At 40.4% G+C, this 5,139-nt stretch overlaps 1 pseudogene; it reads right to left on the bottom strand.

Annotated features, from left to right (window-relative positions):
- Positions 1 to 2,259: 2,259 nt before the first annotated feature.
- LOC110065102 (uncharacterized) lies at positions 2,260 to 3,861 on the bottom strand (annotated as a pseudogene).
- Between the last annotated feature and the right edge of the window lie 1,278 nt (positions 3,862 to 5,139).

The raw sequence follows: 5,139 nt of genomic DNA, 5'->3' as shown, positions 1-5,139 counted from the left end.
TGTCGAACACAACTCGATAATTTTTGATCTGTTCGCTTGTGGTCAATTGTTTTGTTTCAGGATCCCGACCAATTTTGCAAGGATTTACGATGGGAATCTTTCTGGGAACGCTTTCTCCAGTGGATTCATTTCTTTTGGGAGAAGTGACTTCGGAAATGACATTTTGTTTTAATATTTCATAGTTTAATTGTTCTTGTCCACGAGTACTGAGTGTGAATCCACGTACTTTACATTCGACTTTGTTTTTCTTTGTGATGTAACCATAGTTCTTTGGACCAGCAGATGCAAATTCTACGATGTGATCGTCTTTGGATAGTTCGTTGGTGAATTCACCGAGGTAATCACCCAGGGTGAGAGTTGGTTCTCCTTCTTTCTGCGAGTATATGATGGAATCGGTATCAAAGTAAAGAACTTGTTGCGGATTTAATTTACTCAGAACGTCTTGATATAACTTTAATCGTGCCCAACACGTTGTGAAACAGGCAATGAAGATGTTAGTGTTGGGTTGAATTCTCTCTTCGTCGTCGACATTTTTGTATACGATTTCTACCATTTCATCATTCATGATCCTGAAGGCTTGGATTATTTTTTTGTCGTCTTCGATGATTTCGTACAGATGTGAGGGTTGCGTGATTGCCACCACTTGACTTTTGTTGCCTTGTTGACCATATTTTCCCCAGAAGCTGTTGAGCATCATTTTAGCTAATGATCTTCTTCCGGGATTTTTTTTAATCTTGTCGATTTCTAATTTGATTCCTTCATTTTTTGCGTAGTTTTCCACGTACTGAATACTTTTTTGACTGTCATTACCGACCCATTCTGGCCATCCACTGGCTTCTTGCTTTATTTTTAGAAAGGTGTTTACGTAGGAGGTGAACATGTCATCGCTCGTCAAACTGAAATGCCAGACTTCGTGTACGTGCTGTATCACATAACCTTGTTTGACAGCTTCCATCAATTCGGGAGTACACCAAGTTCCGGTGAGACATCTTTCTTTGTCACTGTGTACGCATTGGTAACTACGCTCTGTCAAAGGTTTGGGTTGTTCTGTTTCCACACATTTTCTACACAAGGGAAATGTCAATTTACTTCCACTTCGGTATGGAAGAACAGGATGATACAATTCTGTCGGCGGTAAGACGGTGCACTGAGCTAATCCAAAGTAGTCGCTTAGGTCTGTGACCCCAGGTTCGAGAATGATAGTTGGATGTCCAACTGGGTAGATCATGTTCTTGTTTACCCAGGGATAAAGAGACGTGAAATTGACATACCAAATTTTCTCATCGTCTTTTACCTTGTGAAACAGTTTCACAGCATTTGTTCTACCTCCAAAAAAGGCGTTACGAGGTTTCAGTCTGTCAATGATTTGAAAAGAATCCACCACTTCTTGAATGGACTTGTCCTCTTCTTTCTTCTTCTTCCATTCACACTCCCATATCACTTGCACAGAGTAACCTTTCAGAAATAAGAGTTGCTCTTTTGCCTCTTGGTTTTCGTAAACATCATCCATTGTTCTTTCTCCCATCTTTTCTCTTTCTTCGTCTCGGTTAGGGTAGCATTTTGGACAACCGTGCCAATAACAACCATTGAATTCGTACACAACATTGGTGATGGGATCCTAGCCATCCACGTAGTATTTATTAGGACCGTCTTTAATGACATGTTCACCACCGTTTCTTCCATGTTGTATGTTGTGATGGGGCTTTGTGTTGAGCCAGGTCAACCACTCGATACTAGCCTTGGAGTGAGGTTTGCCTTGTCCGTGCCATCCACTTATCGGTTCTGAGGCGATGGTTCTCTCTTGCATGTGAGTCTTTCAATAGTAAAGATTACATGCCGAAGCGATGGTCAGACATCTCTCAAGAGGGTTGAAACCGCTGATTTCTTCGAATTCTTGACAAAAGACTTCACATCCACCCTTGAGTAGTAGTACGTCAGATTGACAATAGTTCAACAGTTCTTGAAAGTTGAATCGGTAATTTGGATCCTTGGAGAGGTTTTCGTACCATTGATTAAACTCTTTGGCTCTGTTTGGTGACATTCCTTTAGGATCGCAATACTTTTTGTCCGGCAATGGACCCACGTACTCTTGGTTTTCTGGGGTGTTGAAGAAGTGTGGGAAGAAACCTTTCTTCTTCTCTTTTAGTCCAAAGGCTTTTGGAAAAGAGGCAAGAGGCATTTGAAAGAAACAGAGCGAGTCTTTTAATTCGATGTCACCACCATTGAAACTCAAAGAAATTATCTTGGCTCCATTGACTATTTGATCTACTCCAACGTACTGTTTGAATAATTCGTCAAGTACGAGGTAAGCATCGAAGCCTTGAGAATTGTGAGCAATGACCGTTAGTCTACAGTCCAAGGACAGTTCTCTCAACCAATCGATGAAGTCAACGATGCAGGTTTCCCCTTCGAAATTGAACAACTCTTCGGTGTTAGAAGTGGCAGCACACACTAAATTGGGAATGTGAACACCCGTGTCTTGCATGGTTTCACTGTCCCAGTAGACAAATATGTGAGGTCTTTCTTCAATCGATCTTGAACCATCACTTTTTCTCTTTAGACAAGTCTTCTTGAGTTTCTTCATTTTTTCTTCTAGCTTGGTGGGATTTTGCATGAAGCATTGATGATGGTCCAGGATCTTGTACTCTTTACAAGAGGGGCATTCATTGGTTCCACAGACATGGTTTGATGTGGTTTCACGGGGACGAAGCATTCGTATGCACTTGCTGCATTTTTTGCTGCTACAGACACTTTTGCGTTTCATTTGCTTCTTTTCCGTTTTCTTCACTGAATTTGGTGTGGTTACTCAAGCAATGGGTTCCAAAGAATTTTCGTTGACATCTTCCACACTTGTAGGTGGCCCGCTCTCCCTTTTGAACTTTGTGATAGTCTTCACACTCAATTTGAAAACAGGATCCACATTTTCTTCCATTGCACCTGTGGGATTTCATGTCGTCGTGATCATAGCCTTTCCCGCATATCAAACAGAAATGATTTCTTCCCATGAAAGCTTTCAGGGAGGTACATGCGTGATAATGTTCTCCTACTTTGATGAGAATGACATCTTTTCGATGGGGTTGGTAGACACCCTTGTAGATGATCCTGTAATTTTGATCGATAGAGTACGACCAATCTGTAATCGGGTAAAACCTCTTGGAACTTGATGATTTCGGGTATGCCACAGCTCGCTATCGGGACTTTTGCAGTTTCGTGTAGGGCCCTGGCTTTTTTTTCTTGAATTGGGAGACCTTTTCTGAGATTGACGTAATCGGGATGGTTTGTTCCGAGGTCAGCGTGTGACATCATGGTGACTATGGCTCTGGCACAACACAATTCGTCTTGGTTGTTAATCTTCACCACACTTCTCTTGAGATCTAACATCTTTTCGATGACCAATTGTCCTTTTCGAATTCTTTTTCCTGTACCACCGTTTCCGGGATTACGAATGTGAGAAATGTTGATAGAAAAACTACCGTCCAATTGAAAATTTTCATTCGAGTTTAGCATGGCCGAAATCTGTTGCATCATTTCTGCTGCTCTCAAACCGTTTCTGGTCCAGTCACTCACTCTCATACAGGGAGAATGGTAGCCGTGATGTAATCGATTAGAATTGAGGTTGACATACAAATAATCATCGGCTTTAACTTCTGGATCGTTTAAGACTTGTTGTTCGATGCTACGTCTGACGACTTCTTCTAATTGTTGAGGTAGAATTCTCTGAATGGAGGCATTGAAATCAAGTGCTCCTCCATGTTGAACCAACCTTCCAGTGTAATTTCGATGTCTCACTCCTAGATGTCTCACTCGTCTGTCTAAGTGAGGAGTCAAAACAAAGTTGAATCCGTTTTCCAATTCATCAGCGTGATTTGCGAGGAGGTTATCTTCCCCGTCGCTCCAATCAAAGTCCAATTACTCATTCATTGTAATTGAAACGAACAAAATAAAAATGGAGTAGATACATACCAAGGAGGTGTGAAGAACAGTGACTTTTACGGTTGAATTTATAATGTATTTTTCCCGCCATTTTTTAGTACGTGAAGAGGGGGATACCCCCATCCCCCCAGTCTGCTTTTCCGTGACGTAGATAAGCACGTGATGACTTATATATATTTCTTAGAACTTAATGTGTTGGTTTGTGTGCTGTAAACTCGACTCGAGGTAAGTCATGGCTTCGAATGATTCTTTGATATGTCTTGAACCGTGTACTCCTTCTCATTGGAAAGATCATACACCATGTTGTCGAAAAGTGTTTCATCATCGATGTCTCAATTTATTCATTATGAAATGTAGCATTTGTCATGAGAGGGTTAATGCCAGTCTGGGGTGTTTTTACAGGAGTAAGTGTTGCGAGAGTGTATTTCATTGGTCCTGTAAACTCGACGAACAGAGAAATTTACCTTTTAACAACAGGTGTCCAGTTTGTGAATGCCTACGTTTTGGTGAAGAGAAAATTGGTTGTTAACATCAACGAAGAATGGTAGAATTGACCTTGCTACGAACTGGACCGAGTATGAGTGAACTGAAGATTAACATTCTTTATTTACCAATTATTGTCAGACTTACAGGTGAGGCTACACCTCGAACCGTATTCTTCTGGGGAGTTGCTGGATACGTATTTTACTTCTTGTACACTGATTTGAAGGAGAGGTATGTTACTCGACGAAAAATGGAATGAACTAAATAGACTGAGACAGATTGTCGATTTTTGGTTGGAGAGCGAGAAAGAGAACTGTTTGTCTGATTTTTATTTGACCCTATTGACATTTGCGGATAGTATTGCACTCACCAGACGATATTTTCTCGTTTGTTTTGCGGCAAGACAGTTAAATATGCCCTGTGAAACAAAAATGAATAGAAGTTACGAAATGACCGATATCATTCGAAATCAACTGTCATTAATTCTTATTTTTAATTTTTAGATGGAACCTTGTATTGTTTGTAAAAAAAAGTTCTACAGCTGAAGATGATAAAATGCAATGTACAGGATGTTGTTTTTCATCTATTCATGAAATGTGTATTGACCTATGTACAATGTGTCCAGTTTGTAAAAACCGTCTTCAAGTTTTAGAAAGTGTTAAAAGAACCGAAAAATTTACTCCTGAACAAGCAAAGTTAATTGAGAAAACGTTTTTGAGACAT

This window comes from Orbicella faveolata, unplaced genomic scaffold (assembly GCF_042242905.1).
Source record: "Orbicella faveolata isolate gen_17 unplaced genomic scaffold, um_ofav_v1 contig_36, whole genome shotgun sequence".
Taxonomy (NCBI): Eukaryota; Metazoa; Cnidaria; class Anthozoa; order Scleractinia; family Merulinidae; genus Orbicella; species Orbicella faveolata.
This window is presented reverse-complemented; position numbering and strand designations above follow the sequence as displayed.